This window comes from Bidens hawaiensis, unplaced genomic scaffold, assembly GCF_021521415.1.
Source record: "Bidens hawaiensis isolate Kalapana, Puna unplaced genomic scaffold, B.hawaiensis_p1.1 tig00032931_1, whole genome shotgun sequence".
In the NCBI taxonomy this organism is placed as follows: Eukaryota; Viridiplantae; Streptophyta; class Magnoliopsida; order Asterales; family Asteraceae; genus Bidens; species Bidens hawaiensis.
Window position 1 is genome coordinate 182,444 of NW_027495642.1, and position 22,258 is coordinate 204,701.

Consider the following 22,258-nt stretch of genomic DNA (forward strand, 5'->3'; position numbering starts at 1 on the left):
GATTCATCCAAGTGAATAAGTGATATTTGGTGAATGTCGTAGCCACAACAAAGGACCTGCATGCAGGATATGACATTTTCGAAGAAAAAATACGTGCTACGTGATCGTGAATTGGCTCATCAAGTTTTAATGAACGATAACCTTATTGATAACTCGAAGTATGACGAAGATACATATAGAGACTGTTTTCGATTACTGGAAGTCTTATTTTTAAAAATTGATGGAGATATAAATGAAAAATATAAGTGGTTTTACGAGAGTTACGACGCGAGATTAAAAAAGAGCTTAACGACCATTCAGAAATTCACTTTAACTATTCGTCACCTCGCAACCAGCAACCCTTCTAATGAATACGATGAATATTTAGCTATGTCTGAAAGAACTTCAAGTAAAAGTCTAAAATATTTTTGCAATGTTGTTATTTTGTTATACGATAAAGAGTTTTTTAGTCATTTGACTAGCCACGAAATTGTACATATGTACGATGTGCATGAATGCTACATTGGACCTACGGGGATGATCGGTAGCATCGACTGTACGAATGTCGTTTAGCGTATGCGTCCGATTGAGTTCGAAGGGCAGATTTATTAGAGGTGAGCAACAATATCCAACGATCATGGTTGAAGTGATGGTGTCAAATGACTTATGGTTTTGGCATGCGTACTTCGGACCTGCTGGTTCGAACAACTATCTTAATGTTCTTCATCAATCTCCGCTGTAAACGCCCCTAGAATTCCTTTTCATGTCTACGACTGTCATTACAAGCGTGGCTACTTTCTTGCTGACGGGATTTACCCAAGTTGGTATATTTTTGTGAAAGCTTTTCCATGGCCATATGATCCTATAGAAAAAAGATTCAAGAAGTTCCAGGAGTTAGGCAACAAAAAGGCGTCGAACATCGGTTTGGTGTTTTAAAAGCTAGACGGGGCATACTTAATAGACCTCAATGCGCATTGAAGCACGAGAAAATAAGAAATCTAAAATAAAAGCATCATATTACATTATATGACTTTAAATCATGACGAAAGGGCAATATCCCCTTATTACGTCCCGGACTCTCCGACCGATATAGTCGTTGATGACCACACATTGTTTGAGTTGCAAGATTAAAACATGCATTTGAGACTTCGTTTCGATCTCATGGGATACATTGCTGCCCTACCGAGTGGAACAACGATTAGGACGAGTAATTTATTGTAGTTATGTTTATAATATTTTGTTACCAATGTAGTTTATATATATATATATATATATATATATATATTATATGGGTAATGTTAAAATAAAAACCCACTTGAGTTGTGAAAACCCGCGAAAACCCTATGTAACATCGTTTTTTTTTGTAACATGTAATATGTTGTAACATTTAATACAAAACATCGAAACATAAAAAAAAACTGTTTTGCTATTTTTTAACATTTTTTTACTAATTTTATATATGTTTTCAGGAGAGAGAAAAAGTTATATTTATATTTACATTTTTTATTCACTTTAATTGTGGACCACAAGATTTAAACATTAATTAAAAACATGTGGTTGAGAATGAGTTTCTAGAGTTTTTTCAACTCAAGTGAGTTTTCATTTTATACTTAGCTTATATATATATATGGGATGGTTCAGGAGAGAAGCTATCTTAGTGTGAAAAGTGCGAGAAATAAATTCTTACTATTGATTAAGATTGATCAATGGTCTACACTGATTATGGCATATTTTGTAATTATTTGTTACCGATTTTAATGACTTTTAATAAAAAAGGGAAGTGACGTAATTTCCCAAATATGTTAAAAAAAGAAACTTGGCTTTTGTCAACTATAATTTCTTTCTTTTTGTTTTATTCCACTCAATTACCAAAACAAATTCCACTTAGATTCGAAAATACTTAATAATTTGTATTAGTTTTTCCTCAATACATTTGATTGTTGTAAATGAATAGATGTTTAAGAAAATTCAACAAGGAAAAAGAAGGTTGATTGCAGTTATGAATCCTACACGCAGATTAATAATGTCCTACATAAAAATTAATAACATCATACACAAATTTGATGCCAAGCCCACACAAAATGAAATAAGCAAAAAAGTTGTGTAGGCCATATGTAAACTTTAGCATGTTATGGTATCTATAACAATTAGTTTTTGTTTTCTCTTGCATTTTTTTTATCAACCATTTGTACCTAGTTACGAATCCTACACAAAGATTGATAAAATCCTACACAAATTTGGTTCCAATCATACACAACTGAAAATTAGTAAAACAAGTTGTGTTGTGCATTTGTAAACTTCAGTATGCTACGTTTACTGTGTAGCAATTATTTTTTTTCTATTACATTGTTTGTTGTTTGTATATTACTGTGTAGGGGTTATGCATGCATGTGTAGTCCATATATGTAAACTTTGGTATGGTATATTCTACCTTGTAGTAATTATTTTTTGTTTTATTCTTGCATGTTTATGTATTACCGTGTAGGATGCTTGCCATGTATGTAGGTATATTTATAATTTGTGTAGGATTGGTAGTTGTTATTGTGAAGTAGGATTTATTTGTGTAAGTCGTTTACCATTTATGTAGCATTTTTTTAGAAATTGTATATATAGGTTATATAATACTTGCGTGTATTTTTATGGTTGTATATTTAAAAATTTGTATGTTACTGCCTTAAAAATTAACTTGAATATATGTATTGGTATATTTTTAGAAGAAGCTCATCATTATGTGTAGTTTATTTTAATGATTTTTTGTATTAAAAATTTAACATTAATTTAACAAAATTGAATGTAAAACCATGTAGCCTATGTTGTTCGTATATTGATATTATTACTTTTTCTATATGTAACATCCCGAAATTTCTAAAGTAATATTTATTATATTATTTTGTCGGGTGAAATAAACGAGTTAGTGGAACGATAATAATAATAGCAAAATATGAAGACTTAGTAGGAAAATTAGATGGGATTAGATATGGACCAAAAGGAAATATGGGCCTTCGGTCCATGGGCTTAAGGGAGTATAAATACCCCTTTAAACCCCAATCCTTTCCATTCCATCCATTTATCCATCCTAATCTCTACACACTCCAAAACACACACAACCCGAACCAAAATCCAAAGGCGAGGACCCGAGCTCGTTGGTGCTAGATCGTCGTGACGAACCAAAGCAACAAGACCAGCTCGTGTTAGTAGTTCGACTCATTTACGGTACGTTTATATCGAGAACTTGTTCGTTTAGGTTTGGATTAGTATAGAAAGGATAGATCTGTGTTTGTATGGTAAAAACAAATCCAACAAAGCTAAACTTACTGAAAATGGATATGATTTGATGGGTTAATCGATTGATAAAAGAACCCGTAACCTATATGCCTAAATCGCACCCTTTAAACATCGATGTTAGGTCGATTTGATGGTTGGGGTTTGTAGGCGCTGGTCAGACGATTCCGTGGATACCTAAATCGAGTTATTTAGTTAAGAAACGAAGATGATTAAAGGGATTTAAGGACGAACAGTACCTACAGCTGGACAACTTCGCCTGCAAGCTAAGTTCGCCTGATGAACTTCGCCTGCAAAGCTAAGTTCGCCTGATGACAACTTCGCTGCAAAGCTAAGTTCGCCTGATGACAACTTCGCCTGCAAAGCTAAGTTCGCCTGATGAACTTCGCCTGCAAAGCTAAGTTCGCCTGATGACAACTTCGCCTACGGCCAAGTTCGCTTAATTGGTAACTTCGCCTAAGGCCAAGTTCGCCTAATTGATAACTTCGCCTAAGGCGAAGTTCGCCTAATTGATAACTTCGCCTACGGCCAAGTTCGCCTGACTGATAACTTCGCCTAAAGCTAAGTTCGCTTAAGGTTTAACTTCGCCTAAAGTTAAGTTCGATTAGAAAATAAATTAAAAACGATAAGTAAAAGTAAGCTAATACTAGGCCACCAGATTAAATCAGGCGAGTATTGATACGTGTAACTTATACAGTCAGCCGAGCTCAGTTAAAGAAGGGATTTACAACTATCGGAGGAAGAAGCAGAGTTCAGGTGAGTTTCTAGCCCCATTTATGTGTTATGTTTTCGGGGCTGTGTGCATACTCGATGTGTTGTTAATACATTTATCCTAAGTGATAATCGTATGCCATATGTGATATATGTGATGGATATGAATGATTGCTTGTCGGTACGCGAACGATCTTCGGATATTGCGCGTACTGTCAGGTCAAAAATAAAGGTACGAATATTATATATCGAAGATGTATGAACATTACAAATGAATACTTGTCGGGGCGTGAACGATCTTCGGATATTGCACGTATCGACAAGGGGTATTGTTGTTAAATGAATGATGTAAAGAACGCCTAGAGTGTTCTTATGCTATAATGTAATTATTGTATATGTGAAGTATGTGTATACAGGTACACGAATGGTATGTGAGTTCTACGTTCGACATAGTAAGCTAGGATGGCAAATCCCTCTAGCTTTTTTCGGACATAGACTCGGCTGGTGATGGCGTAGTTAAGGACTGCGGGCCTTATACGTAATGTAGATGATAGATGTAAACGTAGATAGGGACGGTGGGCCTTATACGTGTTACAGATAATAGACGACAACGTAGTTAAAGACTGCGGGCCTTATACGTAAAGTAGATGATAGATGTAAACGTAGATAGGGACGGTGGGCCTTATACGTGTTACAGATAATAGACGACAACGTAGTTAAGGACTGCGGACCTTATACGTATTATAGATATGCATCAGCATAGGAAAGGACTGTGGACCTTATACGTGCTGTATTTGTATTGTGGTAGCATAGGGGAGGACTGCGGATCTCGTACGTGCTATGGTTTAGGTTGCAACATAGGGAAGGACTGTGGACCTTGTACGTGTTGTGGATGTAGGATGGCATAGGAAAGGACTGTGGACCTTATACGTGCTGTATTTGTATTGTGGTAGCATAGGGGAGGACTGCGGACCTCGTACGTGCTATGGTTTAGGTTGCAACATAGGGAAGGACTGTGGACCTTGTACGTGTTGTGGATGTAGGATGGCATAGGAAAGGACTGTGGACCTTATACGTGCTGTATTTGTATTGTGGTAGCATAGGGGAGGACTGCGGACCTCGTACGTGCTATGGTTTAGGTTGCAACATAGGGAAGGACTGTGGACCTTGTACGTGTTGTGGATGTAGGATGGCATAGAAAAGGACTGTGGACCTTATACGTGCTGTATTTGTATTGTTGTAGCATAGGGGAGGACTGCGGACCTCGTACGTGCTATGGTTTAGGTTGCAACATAGGGAAGGACTGTGGACCTTGTACGTGTTGTGGATGTAGGATGGTATAGGGAAGGACTGCGGACCTTGCACATACCATAAATGGTGAACATAGGTAAGGACTGCGGACCTTTTACGTGTTCACGACCTTGAGTACAGGTATAGACGGCGGACTATGAACGTACTCTCGGTAGACTGAGGTTAGTGATTGTAGATATGTATGTATGTATGGTAGTAAGTATGTATGTAGAACATAAGGGTAACTAGTTAGGTATGGATATGTATCTTCGGATATGTATGTATGTGTTTGTATTGTATGGCGTCCGATTAACTAGAACTCACTCAGCGTAGCTGACTTTTAGTATGCACGCAGGTGAGTAGAATGAGACAACTAGCTTGAGCGGGCACATGGTGGGCGAATAGGAGACTGGCATTTGAAGACTCAAGATGTTTTAATGTAATTGACGTTTATTTTGAAAGACAAGAATGTTTAAATAAGGCAAGTTTTGGATTGTTGTAACGTCTCATGAAAGTTTTTATATTCCGCGAAAGTTTTAATGAACTCTGATTTGTAAGAACTGTGTTTATGAGTAAATCCGACGATAAAGTAAGGCTACCGGGTTCGGGGCCTTACATTATAGAGATTAATTTGTAAATATCAATAAAATCCTTAAAGTAATCGGTAGAACAAATATTTATATTTTTATTCAATCAGATTTATATCATATAGGTATTTTTGTTATTTAAATAACTTTGAATGGGTTGTACGTCAATTTGTGATGGATGCTTTAAATAAAGATTGAGCGGAGTTTTGTTATATATATTTGGCGATTATCTTTTATGAAGAACATTGAATACACATAGTGTGATATGCTCAATCAATAGTTTCCTTATAAACTAGATAGGAAGTTTTACCATTCTTTCCCTATATTTAATTAAAAGAGAAAAAGAAAAGAAAAAATCTGATTGGCTACATCGATTTCTCATACCTCTCGTAATAACTTGACTTCTCTCATGTACTTAAACATATATACATATTTCTCTTTATTTTGGGTTATTATTTTCTTTAAATATTGTAATATTTTGTATTTAATTTAATGATATATATTTTTAATTTATATAGTTTAATATAAAAATAAAAAAAATAAATGTTGTGTGAGTAGTTTGGGTAAACCATCCCTATATTGAGTAGGTTTGGTAGGATTTTATTGGTTAACTAGGTATTGGCCCTCATGTTACAGGGGTTTATTTAGGTTTATTGTTTTTAATCATTTTGATATATTATATTTTTTGTAGTGACTTGTTTTATTTCGTTTGGATTTAGTACAATTAGTTTGTAATGTTCATTATTATATTTTAATGTTTGAGCTATTTCAATTGTGATGCGTAGTTTTTATATATTTTTAACAAACAAACATAAACGAACACGAACAACTCGTTTAAGCAAGTTTAAGCACGCTTCAACACTTAATCAGCTTGTTTTTCAGCAGTTCAGCACATTTCAGCGTGTTAAACGGCATGTTTTTATCACGTTCTAGCAGCTTTAGCACGTTAAACAGCTCATTTATCAATAGTTCAGTACGTTTCAGCGCGTTAAACAGCTCATTTCAGCATGTTTTACACTGTTTCAGCTCTAAAAAAAGGAGATTTTAGCACGCTTCCAGCAGTTCAACACTTAAACAACGCGTTTAAGTATTTTTAACAATAGATTTCAGTTTGCTTTAGCAAAGTCAGCACATTTTGGCTTATTAAAACAGTAAACATCAGCAATATTAGCTTGTAAAAATAGTGAACAGCAGATAGTCAATAGTTTTGGCCTGTTTGTCAACAAATAAAGTCAAACAACCACTCTCTAAACAAACGCCAAAATATCGCCACTCGAGGGAAAGATTTTAGTATGATATTCACATCAAACTTTCTAATTCCCCGATCCAGAAACACACTCGGCTTCGACATATATTCTAAAACACTATTCGCCTATTCCAATCTCTTAAATTTACACAATCCATCTACAATCGTTGCATATGTATAGCTCAAACGCCTCGTCTATACACCCGCCTCTACATAACCCTCCGATAATCACATTATATGTCACCAAACTCGGCTCACACCTATTCTCCGTCATCTTGCTAAAAACCCTTTTCGCGTCAACCAACTTCCCGTCTTTATACAACCAACTAATCACACATTTGTATAAACATACACATCCGGAACGATTTTCAACTCAAGCATTTTATCATACACCTTGCATACCAACTCCGTTTTCCGACACTTCACTAAACCCGTCACCAACAAATTAACGCAACCCAAATTTGGAAACCGCTCCTTAACATTAGCCTGTAACACAATACACACAACTTCATCTAACAACCCTTAACTCTTATACCCATCAACCACCATTCCATACATTAAACACCCAAATTTCAAGTCATATGGCTCCAAGATTTGTTAAGCGAGTAGACCGGAGAAGCATTGCAGTTGTGTTGAAGGTTGATAGCACGTCCGCAATAGCCCTCGTGAAAAACCCAGTTTTTCATATTCGAAAAAGGCATATAAAGTCTCATTTTCATTGTATTTGAGATTGCTACATTAACGGCAAGGTTGATGATGAGCACATTAACGGAAAAAATCAAGTTAACGGAGATGAGCGAGTTACTTGAAGTTGAAGATCTTTCTAATCTGAATCAGAAAATAGGGGGTGAAGGCTGGCTCAATTTCTATTCCGGGTCATAAGTTGATGAATCGGGCCCAATAGTTTTTAACAAGTTGGTTAAAGTCTAGGAGGTATTTTGAAACTTTCTTCTAATTCCTTGGTGGCGAAATTGGTCATAATTAACCTTGTTGGCCAAGTTGGGTGGTTGAGACGTAAATTATGCTTGGTGACTACTATAAATACATCTACAAAGTTAGGTATAACACACCGACCTTGAGTGTAATATGCGGGACGGTACTTACAAATTACCCATAAGCTCGTAACACTATTAAAATGAAAATATATATATATATATATATATATATATATATATATATATATATATATATTTTTATTTCATAATGAAGAAAGTACACATTAGTCTGAATCAAATAACAATATAGCGATAACCAACTAAAGTCTTATTAAATAAATCCTAAAGGTTAAATCTAGTTATCTTCGTTCATTAACACTTCACTAATCAACTTGTAACATGTCGAAAATAATATATTTTGTCAACACGAATGTTGGTGAGTAATCATAAGTTTATAATATAAATAGTATTAAGAAAAACGTAACTCAAAAGTCATTGAACGAATAAAACTAAGTGCGTGAGTATGCAACAAATAAGAGTGTCAATTTTGAGAGTGGACGCGTCGGTTCGCTATTGAGAACGAATGGTGTTCGTTATTGAGAATGAACGTCTTTAAGGGTTCGTTATTGAGAATGAAAGTGTGGGTGTTCACTATTGAGAATGAACACATTGAGTATTAGCAACCATCACCATAAAAAGTATAAACACATAGCATGCAATATGAGCACATAGCACACATCATAAACATATACATCGATTTAAAAACATAACTACATAATTGTGATTCATTTATAATAATGAGATAAATTGCAAAAAGAAAAAATAACACGGACTCGATAATAGGTATACATGCTATACCCCAAAATAGTGAAAGTAAAAATGAGGTTATAAAAACTCACTTGATTGGTGAGTGAAAGGATTGAATGTTGGTGTAACTTGATCAATCATAACCATGAAGTCGTCAATCAAAGTTTAGAAATGTGTTTTAGACTAAGGATGAGAAATACGAAACCCAATCGAACAAATGATGACATAAAAAGAAGAAAAAGATAAAAAAAAAGGAATATGGAATACAAAATATGTTTTTGAACATAAAACTGTTATATTTTGTTTTAGATTTTCAAAATATCAAATAATGTTATTAAAAATCAAGACTTTATATTTTACTAAATTAGGATGTTTTGAGCAACTTTCATTTAGAAAATATTTACAAATTCGGACCCTAAATAGTCCAAAATAGTCGTTTAGATAAAAGATTATGAATCTGTGCATTGTTTTTAAAATATTAGTTGTAAATTCATAAAAATGAATTAAAATGTGTAAAAATAATGGTTAAAATTATATTTCAATGAAGTTTATCATAGAATCCGGTCTTGCGTTTTTTCGATTCGTTATGAACAAGATATGACCATTTCTTTGATGGCCAAATCTAATTTCAAAACTGAAACATTGCTAGAAGCAATGCTTTGACGATTTTGAAAAGGATTTTGATGAAATAAATTATGGACCTTTTAGGATATGATGATGTAACATTTATGAGCATATATCATTGATGATATTGGGTCCTTTGAATAAAATATAATGATTAAAAACAGAAAAAGATAGATGTAAGAACGTTCAAGTGTGACCTGGTGTAATCGATTATCTCCATGTGTTCTTTGTCTCATCCATCTTATACACCATGGTGTATGGATTATGTGGATTCCTAGACATGATTGCGTTATGATCATATGACCATTTGATTCAATAAATAATAATAAGAACTTAGAAGAAAAGAATAATAAGATGATGCTATCATTTACATAACTATTACATTCTAAACCTTATGACGAAAAACATAAAATGAAGCTGGCTCTTGGCAAAATTTGTCTTGAGAGGAAAAGAGGTAGAATCAAGGTTGCAAAAGTTGCTAGGTGGACTGTAGATGGCTGATTGGGGAGTTGGGTGTACTTGGAGTACTCGGACATGTTAAATATAAAGAAAATTAACTTTGGGTATTATATATATATATATATGTCAAAATAAGCATAGTTCACGTATAAAAAAGTATCCTAGATGACTCAGCGCCGCCTAGCCTAACTTTTGACTGACTTTTAATCAACATGGGAATTATGTTTTACTTTTTTAAGTCAAAATCGACCAGATCCGATTCTAGGTAATGTTGACAACCTTTGACCGATTCCGAGTAACTAGATGGAGTTAGAGAAAGTCATCTCTGCACCATACATTGCAGTGATTAATCGACGAGTATTTGGCCTTGTAGACATACTTTTACAACCATGAGTAGAATTATGTGACTCTTCGAGTTAGCAAAGAAGCATGCAAGGGAAAAATAGTTTAGGTGGCCTCCTACTTATACAAGAATTGATGGAGGCGAATTAAAAGGATTTTTAAGGAAAAACTTAATTAGTGAGAGAGTTATTGACCGTATTTTAAAGAGAGTGAGAAGATATTTTTTATCTTTCTTTAAAAAAAATAAATAAAATAACTTTAACTAGGAAAAAGAATGATATATTTAAATTAAAAGATATATTTAGGTTAATCATAAATGATATTACTTATGTGACATTTGAATAAGGAAAAAATATAAGTATAATGTACGGTGTCATAGAGCTTGTTTTTATAATATATATAATCACCACCATCACAACCAAAGTTGTTGTAATAAGTTTTTGAGCAATATCATCTGGTTATAAAACTTGTTCGTTAATTATTGTTTATCAATCTTGAATTGATTCATGAGCCATTAAGAGGCTCCATGAACCATTACGAATGTAACAAAACACATTCTACCTATGACCGATTCAGTGGTAGTCAAAGGAATCACTAAGAGTCTACCAAACAAACATGTACCTACACAACAATATAGATAATAAGAGCACTAAAAACGAATCGTATGATCCACAAAATATCGACCGACACATGCAACTGCGTACAACTTATCGAATTTCATAATCCTTGGCTTTCAAATCCCTCTAGTTTAAATAAATTTGATTTTTGTTACGACCAGTTTAACCAAAATGTTGGTTAAAAGAGACATGAACTGCTGACCGAAACTGGTTTTCTGGTTGTGCGTTGTTGTGGTCTATCACGTGTATTTGCCAAAGCGACCTCGTCATCATCGGTCCAGGGAACCGATCGTGCTCTCGGGACTATTTGTTGAATAAGGGTTCAATTTTGTGGATTGTATGAAAGAAAAAAATTTCGTGTTATGGTTGAATAAAGTTTAAATTTACAGGGTAACTTTATTTTTTTACTTCTAAAAAATTCGACAATTCAACGGTCATGCTAACGTCAAGAGCTTGGGACATTTGGCACCACTACCCTGATCGGGATGTCTTTTTTCTAGACCGAGGAGGCAGGCGGTGTTCCTGCCGGTACCACTGCATCGCCGCCCTATCTTTATCTCAACTTTTCCGGTGAAGTGGGATTTTATTATTATTATTTTTTTACGTTTTATGTTTTATGTTACTCCTATAATTATATTACGCTACCGGTAAAAAAAAAATTTAACATCCAAATTTACACATTTCAAAGTTTTATTAAAAGCACAACATGGTTACAGGCCTACTATTTAATAAAAACTTAAAACCCCAACTTAAATAAAAAGCCGAAATCAAGTTATTATTATTATAATTGATGAAAGTTTTGAATAGGCATGGCAAAGGTTAGGTGGGCGCCCGTACACAGGAAACAAGTAAAGGGCTGTTTGGTAGGGTCTGAATCTAACCCATTAAGAGGTAAACATCTGAATCGGTCAGATTCAGAGTGTTTGGTTCTACCCTTGGGTCTGAATCATTCAGATATTTAGCATCTGAATGGTTCAGTGTGAAATGGATGCTGAATGAAAACAAATGGTTGCTAACGGAATCAAGACCAAATTACCCTCCCTAGTAGTCACCTACCTTTCTCCTTCGGGTCTGCTAGTGTTCAACAAACACCACCACCATGGAGAAGAGACGAACGGCATCGGAAAACTCCTCCATGGAGAAGAGACGAACGTCGCGATCTGAACGGCTGTTCAGTTTTAAACGGAGATGGAGATGAAATATGAAGATATAGAAAATTAGGTTTAAAACTTCAAATTGGGAATGAAACGGAAGAAGACGCCATACTTAACTTTTAGATTTATATTCCTTTAGATTTTAATTTTCATATTTTTTTTAGTGAACTAAAAAGTATAGTTACAATTTTTTTCGTTAATGAATATAAATCTAAAAAATATACTTATAATTTTTTTCACTAATGAATATACATCAAGTTTAAAATCTTTTAGATCTTTTGAGTGAGATTAATACCAAACCTACGTAAAAGGGTAAAATAGTAAACGTGTACAATTATTCATATGTCTAACCAAACAGATACACTTCATTCAGTTCTACTGGTTCAGATCATCTTACCTATTTAGACCTCTTACCCATTCAGTACTTAATAATTCAGAGGTTTGCCAAACAGCCCCTAACCCAATGCAGTACTCGCGTAACGTGAAACCGAGCCCGAGACGCGCAAAACACGTAACCAGGTGCTTGTACGAGCGAAACACCTTACCGAACGTGGGTATGAGCGAAACCCGTTACCGGACCCACCCCGGAAATTGGTAAACCAGACACTGATACGCGCGAAAGAAGTAACCTGGCGCCGGTACTCGCGTAACGCAAAACCCGGCCAAGGACGTGTGGAATGCGTAACCGGGCTTGTAGGAGCAAAAGGCGTTACCGAACACCGGTACACGTGAAACGCATAACAGGGTCCCGAAACACGAAACCAGACGCTCGTACCTGCGAAACAGGTAAAAGTATTTTATGCTACCCTGTTTTGGATCCGTCAGAGATATTATAAAACTTTGTTTTAGTCAAGTGTAATAATTAATATATTCACACACAACATTTTCCATACGGTCGTAGTCGCTGTTGAATAAGAAAGACAAAATTGCATTAATTATTTGGTCCATAGGTTACGATTATGAGAGGGCGAAAATTAATTAGTATTCCCTTTCAAAAGAAAGAAAATATATGACTGAATATGCTAGAAAAAATACAGGTTTTATTTATCATTCTTGATATGTTGATGGAGAAAAGACCAAGTTGATCTTTGGATTCCTTGTACTTTATGCATCAACTACACATGCTGCCGACACCATATCTGCAAAGAAAATATCGACCCAACAGGAACACACCACTCACGAATACCTCCGGCGAGCTAACTCTCACCCTTAAGGGAGTTTTAATTCTCCAGGATGCCACCACGGGCGATGTCCTATGGTCGTCAACGAATGCATCAGCTTCTAGATACTGGTAACTTTATAATTTACGACAACAACAATGACCAAGAAAATCGCGTATGGCAAAGTTTCGACTTCCTGACGGACAATTTACTTCCCGGAATGAAGCTGGGCTGGAATTTGGCCACGCGGACTGAAACTCGCTTGACGTCATGGAAATCCAACGACGATCCTGCTTTCGGTAGGTTTTCTTATGGGCTTGATATCAGAGGCTACCCTCAGATGATGCTAATGGACGGCCCACATGTAAAGTTCCGGGGAGGTCCATGGAACGGGCTCAGGTTTACCGGAAGAACGCGATCTACAACTTCACCTTCATTCTTAACCAGAGAGAGATTTACTACACACATAATCTTGTAAATGCTTCGATTTTCACACGGAGGGTGGTAACACCAAGTGGTCGTTTAGATCGCTTGGTATGGGTGGATAGCAAACATGATTGGGGCCTTTATTTGGCCCGACAAAGTGATCAGTGTGATCAATACGCTATGCGTGGGCCATTTGGGATATGCAACATTGACAACGCCCCAATTTGTGAATGTTTGAAAGGGATTGAACCCGCATCTCCTGATGAGTGGAGGGTTACGGATTGGACACAAGGGTGTCGACACAGTATCGCTTAGGAATGTAAACCTGATGAAGGATTTAATAAACATACAAATATAAAGTTACCTGACACGCAGGAGTCATGGTATAACCAGACCATGACCCTTGTAGAATGTGAGAAGATATGCAAAAGCAATTGTTCGTGTACTGCTTACACACAGTCGAATATCTCAGGAGTGGTTGTTTGCTGTGGTTCGGCAATCTAATTGATATCAGAACGTTTGCTGAAAATGGGGACCCCCTTTATATACGAATGTCAGCTTCGGGGCTAGGTAAAACAACACAAAATATGGTTCTACTTTCATTACTAGCTTCATAATTATTTGTTTAAAATGACAAATGAATATTATGTTTTGATACAGAGTCTACAGAAAACAATAAGCTCTCGGGTGCAGGGAAAAGAAGACTAAAAATTATTGTCCCCATAGCGTTTGTGGTTTTGATTATACTAGTTTCAACATGCTTATTTTATCGAATTAATAGGAAGAACCAACTGAAACAAGGTATGACGTTTGAACATTATGCCCGGTTAATTTACCACTAAAACTAAAATAATATATATATAACTAGTTTTTAACCCGCGTGTCACACGGGTTACTTTTAAATTTTTTTAATGTCATTATGAATATATAATTTTCTTGTATGATGATATATTTAGGTTTCAAGTTAAACATATACTTTGAGAAGTAAATTTTGTATTAAAATCAAATATTACGTACATGAATCAATAAATTATGTTATGTTTATAGTTGGAGTTGATGTTAAATTTGAGTAATTTTTTTTTGTATGTTTGTATTAGGTTGGAGTGAGTCCTAGTCGAATATTGAACACTTCTAATGGCATAGTCTCAATTTCCTCTAATTAAATTTTGAAATCGTGACATTTACATTTGTTAATTAATATATGTTCGTTTTCAATTATGTTCATTTGCGTTCGTTGTTAGATTTTAAATGAAAGAACATAAACAAACACGAACATATTTATGTTTAACAAACTAACATGAACACAAAGAACCCTCTCAAACGAAGTCATGCATCCATCTCCTATATAAATTTTCACCTTTAATGATGTGGGCATAATCTTTGTTTTGGGATTAAACACCTCATTGTTGGTCCCACAACGACAAATCATGACAAAAGTTTGGGTTTTCCTACAAAATAATTTTTTTTAACCAGTGCTACTCTTTTAAGTTTGGATGATTCATGAATAAAATAATCTTTTAAGTGAAAAAAAAAAAAAAAAAAAAAATTCATGTCCAGTAAAATTTAGAAGTTAAATGGTTTTCAATCAAGCATTTGACCTTTTCTTGGTCAAATAGTGATGATAATGAAGATTTATCAAGATCTTGATTAAGAATTACAAACCAATAAACAAGTTAACAGTTATGCTTCAAATTACAACGCAAACATATGTTTTATGCAAACATTAAGCATATGATTAAATTGTCAACTCAATTAGATCTCTGGATCATATCAGAAGGATTCAAAACTAATAGTTATCAATAATATTATAGTAAAATAAAGTACATATAAAACAAACTGGTATATAACCCCTTGGTATTATCCCTTAACTTTATTTTTAGTATAGGGTTTGTTTCAAAGACATCAATAGTCATAAGTGCAACAATTGCCAAGTAAGATGACAAAGATGCAGAAAGACATGACCTGAGTTGTTAAGGAACTACATGTTCAAGGTTAAATTACCTTTTTGTTCATAATCATTGTTCAAATTTACAAATTAATTTTGTTCATACATGTTTGGTGATCAACAACTCTACCACTTCCGGCGCGTAATCCACCTTCTGATGCCAACACATATCCCATAGCAGCAGTTAATATATCTACTTTATTAATCTACAATAAGATAAATATTAATTTATTATTAATTAATTTTTGTGTGAATTTAAACAAAATAATGAAAATTAAAAGTGAGTTTAATATACAGGAACTTTGTAGCGTTGAGTTAGACCTCTACCAAATTTTCCAAGCACACAAAAAGAATTGCTTTCATCCAACAAAACACGAAACCTATACTTCTCCTTGAGTCTGTTATCTCATCGAGTGGAGCTATTTGACCTGAATTCTAAACATTTCATCAAACTTTAAGTGATACGCATCTAATAATTTATTTCAATTCATATGTTCACCAAACAACCTGACCTGATCTACCCAAAAACCATATGAAAAAAAAGATCTATCGGAAACCAGATTAATAAACCGGGAGAGCAGCTCTACATAACTGTAATAATAACAATATCATACCCTTTGTTGCGATTGCATGCACTCAATAAATGATGGGCCAGTCTCGTAAGATGACGTTGGTGTCAAGGTCACCACGTATTTAAGACCCAAATATCCGATCCCGAATAGCCGGTTCCAATGGCCTTCTGGTTATATGCGTTTTAAAAATCATTATCATCTTTGGTTATGCACGTCCCGTAGTTGTTTATCATCACCTGTTAAAACTCCTACAAATTATCAAATCAACATGAGTGTTAGTATCTAGACCTATCTCTCCTTCGGACCAAAATCCCAATTTCTGATAGAAGATTCGTTTGAAACGCAAGGGAGGGTTGCAAATAATAAATGGAAAGTTATTTTGAGGAACAATTTGCATATATATCCTGTGTCCATGCTTTCAATTGTCAATAAACGGATTTCGACTATGTAACAATTGAGGAAAAGTACAGCTAAGGTCTTCAAACCATATAGATCTACAGAATTCAGCTTTTCAAAAGCAAGCCCAGCCTGAAACAGGAAAAAAAAAGTGAAACATAAAAAGCTAAAATTGGTTTTAAACCAGTTGAGGAGTGATGCATACATTTCTATCGCTTACTCGAACTTGGCTGCTTTCGAGTTGTATTTTAAAGCTTTAGCTTGGGCTTGGCTTGTTTCGAGTTCTATTATAAAGCTTGAGTTCACCTCAAGTATGGCTCGTTTATTAATTAATTTTTAACATAATATTATCATGACTACTATAAATAGTATGAAAAAAAAAATAATTAAAGTTTAAAAAAATCTCAATATTTACAATGATAAATATATGTAATTTATTATGTACTGATTGTTCAAAGTATTTTCATGGTTCAAACATTTATGTAATCTGTTCTGTACTCCTTGACCTGTTTGAGATAAAACACCATTTAAGATAAAACCAGAACTCGAACTGTCCTGTTTGAGATGAATACCAGTTTGAATTGACTCGTTTGAGATAAAACACAATACAAATTGACCCGTTGCAGATATACCTCAATCTTAATTGAGCCGTTTGCAATAAATTACTATATGGATTGACCCATTAAAGATAAAACACAATACCAATAGACACTTATGAGATAAAATACCTGCTACAGGCTCGTTGACAATGCACCTCGGCTAGATTCATTTCTTCAAAGGGCAAAGCGTCCTGCACCAAGAACACAAAGCATTGATTATGTAATCTAGTATCTAATACGATGATCTTCAACCAAAACTAATGTTTATTTAGTTAACACTTCAATACCCAATAACGCAAGATCAAACGGAGATAAAATAATATGAAAATCAAAAAACTTTTTATTTTAAGTATCAACAACAAATTATGCCTCCCAGTCTAAATCACATATTTTCATGGTGTTTTCTAATAGATATCATGTAATTTTTTTTTTATTATAATAATCTCTTTAAGTAATTAATCGGTTTAATACCATATAACTATTATCACTATATGTTCTTTATCATAAACCATGTAAATTGTGGTAATGGTTATTGTTGGATCATTTTTTTTATTTTGCACAGTCCCATTACAGTCCTAATCTGAAACCTGGCCAGCCCCTTCAACCCGAACAACCCAATCGTAATTGGGTCAGTCAGTTCTTGGGTGAATTTCCATTAGGCTCCGAACCGAACAACCCGACCCAAATAACTCGGAACCTAAGAAAATTACTTGAAAAACACAACTAAAATGAAAGATCAGATACGGTAATTGTAAAGTTTAAGCCATTATCAGACTAAATTGAGAGATTAATTTAGTCTTTATGTAATTATTGAATTACCATGGAAACTCACATGTCAAAACCTTAATTTAGGCTTTACGTAATTATTGAATTACCAAGGAAACCCATGTATCAAAACCCAGATTCACCTTATTTGTTTATGTTCAAATAATTTTGAACATAAACTTTATGTTTAAACGAACGCATAAATTACTGCCTGATGTTTAACATATAATTTTACATATATTTACAAACCTTCTGATCTTGAATATACAAATCATTCGTGATAAATTATTACCTGATGTTTAATTTGCTAATTGTTGGATTTTTGGAATGGTGAGCTTCTGCCCTCACGAAGACAACTCCGAATGGTACACTAATTGACGAAATAAGTAGCAAATTTGTGAAGAGTAATTTTGTTAATAGATGAGATAAGTTGAATACAAAATTAAACTATGTGGGCATAAGATAACATTATAATTAACAAACAATTATACATGTTTGAATATTTATCTTTACTTAGATTACCTGATGATCATAATTAGAGGTAAAGTTAGGGTTACGTTTGCCCAAAAACTACATAATCATCGTCATCTACATCATACTAAAACAAAAATTGACAAAATTGACGGAATCAGAGCAGCACCTGGTAAAAATCAGCAATAAGCACTTCAATTTCACCTGTTCATAAGCTTTACCCTAAAAATTCACATAGCTTTTATTCGTCACTTCAAATCGTGAGGCAGATTTCAAGTCTCCAATTAGGGTTTGTAGAATGAACTACTAAATAATTAACAACATGAACTGAACTCATAATCTACTTGAAATTGAAAGCTTGCAAATCCCTATTCTAAGATGGATTCTGATGAAGAATTCAAAAAAGCATACCTACCGATGAGAGAGAGAGAGAGAGAGACTCTGATGCGATGATGAGGTAATGAGGGCGGTGGTGAAGGAATGGAAGAGTTAGGGTTTGAGAGGATATAGTTTGACCCGATCTAAACCCATCCAAAGACCATGACCCGCGAATTTTAAAGCTTAAACGGGTTAAATCAAAGAGAGTTCACCATTTACAAATGAAGCAATATGGTGGCTTTCATAAGAAAGGGGAACAACCACATCACGACACATAGGATTTTAGTGTCTTCGTTTATATATATTATAGATTGTCTTGGAAAATATATTTTCAATTCCATACAATACAACCTAGTAAAAATGTTTGATGTTTGGAAAAAAAGTGTCAACCTTGCCACTAGTGCCAGTTCTTTTAAAAGAATGGTTATCCATTTCACAGGGACTCCTGGATACGAACCTGATTCAGAAAAGCCAAGTGGTGATAAATCAAGTCCCAAATCGATAATCAAACACGAATTAAACGACTAACTCTCGTTTATATTAATCAAAAAATATAACTCAAAAAACTGATTAACCCTCAAGCCCTAACTCGGTTTGACTCTTGATGAACCCTAACTCGGTTGCACCAACTTCTTATTATTTAATGTCTAACCGTAACTCGGCTTATATAGATTAACCAAACTTGCTAGCTAAGACATTACCAAATATAATAAACCCTAATAACTCTTGGGCTGGGCCTTACACTTGGGCCAAACAACAATTGTGCCAACAATCACCCCCCCAAATGTTATATTCGAATCACCCAATAATTTCTTACTCGAAATTGGCGGGTCTTCAACTTCACATTTGTCATCTTTTTCTTGATTCTCCCGAGGCGTTTCTTGATCTCTTGCAATGTTCTTTGGGCTCCACTTAGCTTGAAGTAACACTTGCTTTGTTTGATCATTAGATGCCTTCCCTTGGGCTTGAATCACTTTCTTGACACGCGTTTAGTTTCTTGAACACTCTTCGTTAGACTTTGAACTTAAGAACTTGGATCTTTGATTGGAATCTGACTCGTACCTGGCTTGTCTTCTTTCAATCCAATACTTTGAAGATCCCGACCTACAAAATTCTTCATTCTAATGCTAGCTCGTTTACCGGGACTTGCTATCTTGAGACCAATCTTGTACAATCGGTCCTTGGTCCTTGTCACCTTCATAAAAAGCTTACATGTATCATCTTTAACGGTTAGCAAATCATGTTTCATGTGAATCTCGCATGTAACACCTTGAAAATACCCCATCTAGTTTTGGGCTAAAAATGTCGAGATTAGAAGTTAAAGGGCTAAAAATGCCAATTCTGAAATTTAAAGGACCGAAAATGAAAAATTTGGGTTTTTTAGACCCATCGCGCTACTCGATGGTCTCCTGACTAACTCCATCGCGCTTCGCGACAGAGAATCACACAATTCAAGAAAAAGGTAGGCGTCGCGCTACGCGACGAAGAAACTCACTGGTCTCATCGTGCTACGCGGTGACCAGGTTAAGTAACCCGGGACACGTGGCCAACCACGTGTCAACACGTGGCAGCTTCTGATTAATTGCGGCGTCGCGCTACGCGACGGCCTTATGGAAAAGGGCATCGCGCTACGCGATGATCTGCAAAACTCAGCTATAAAAGGGCAGCTACGGGTTCAACCATCCTCATCCCATTTTCAACTTAGTGTTGGTGCATAATGTCAGTAGTTCATAGTCGTGTGTCTGTAATCGAGTCTGTAATGATTAATTATGTTTTATATGTCTTAAGCGAAGTTACTAACAAGTTCGCTGTTTAGGCGAACTTGTTAGTCAAGCGAAGTTATGGACAACTTCGCCTGAACATGCCAGGCGAAGTTGTCGTGTATTTATATTCCTAGGTTACGGTCTGTTTAGAGTTGATCGAGTTGTTTATCGAGTTGTTCAGTGAGTCGAGAGACGTGTATTCAGTGATTGTATCACGTGTTCGGTTATAATATAACGTGTGTTCGTTTATACGTATCGTGTGTTTGTTTGATTCGTGTTCTACACTCGTAACGACCTACGCAGGGATTCCGCACCTGTGTAGATTGAGATATCCCGTGCAGATCCGTCCAGGGAACCTACAGTTGGTATCAGAGCTTTTGCTCGATTGTGTGGTTCGGGATATTCACGCGGGTGTAGAAATCGTCCCGTTTCGACTATTCGCGGGACGTGTTTTCTGTGTTTTTGTGTCATTCTTACCTTCTACCATCGTATACAACCCTTTACACCGTCAAAAACCTCGAAAAATCCAGATTCCAGATCTGCAGAAACTTGGTGTTCATCAGGCGAAGTTGCCGTCACTGTTCGTAGGGTTTCGGCGAAGATATAAGGTTAAGCGAAGTTATCCACAACTTCGCCTACCCTCTCAAGTTCGCCTAACTCAAGCGAAGTTCTCTACAACTCCGCCTACCTCCTAAGTTCGCTTACCTCAAGCGAAGTTAAGAATCAGCGAAGTTCTTCTGCGAAGTTAAGACTAAAGCGAAGTTATCCGTAACTTCGCCTACAGTACTTTCATAAAAAAAAAAAAAAAAAAATTATTTTCCGGGTTTCTTAGTTTTCGAGAAAGATGTCGTCAATTAACATCTTTGAGTTAGTAAAGATGGAAGTAGAAGCAGGGTCAGCTACTAAGGCCCCAAGGTTGCTGAAGGGAACCGATTTCGTTGCATGGAAGGATCGGTTCGAACAATATGTCAAGTACCAGGATGCGAAAATGTGGGTATGCATCCAGGATGGTTATATTCCACCAACTATGGAGTATGAAGGTCGTGATCAGATCAAGAAGTACAGCAAAATGGAAGATGAAGAGAAAAAGATGTATGAGGCCGAGAGCAAGGCTCATGCTGCTATCACTATGGCTCTTCCACAAGAGATCCTTCATACTTTTAGAAAGTACAAGACAGCAAGAGAGCTTTGGGAAGCTCTTGAGAACCGATTTGAAGGAAATGTGGGAATCCGTGCTTCGAAGATCAAATTGCTCAAAACCCAGTTCTCAGTCTTCAAGTATTTAAAGAATGAATCTCTAGATGATATCATCACCCGATATTATCATCTGATGACTGAACTGAGCAACTATTCAATTTCTTACCGAGAAGAAGAGATAGTTGAGAAGCTTCTTGATGCTCTCCCACCAAAATGGGAGATGTACACGGTGCTGATGAGGGAAGACAAAGACTTTCCCCAATATGATCTAGAAACGGCAGTTAACAAGCTCCGAACCTTTGAGCTTAACATGGTTAGAAAGGAGACACCTACGGATCAGGTTCAAGATCCAGGTATGTATGGTGCTAAAGTCAACTCTAGTTCAGGTTCGAAGACTGAATCAGCTGCCTACTACACGAAGGGAGAGTCGGGCGCCAACTCATCACATGAGGGGCATGTGTCAGTCAACACGAATGGTGATGTTTGCTTTGTAGCAGGTGGATCTAGTGGTTCTAAACCACAAGCAAGCAAGAGTAGTTGCTCTCCAAGTATT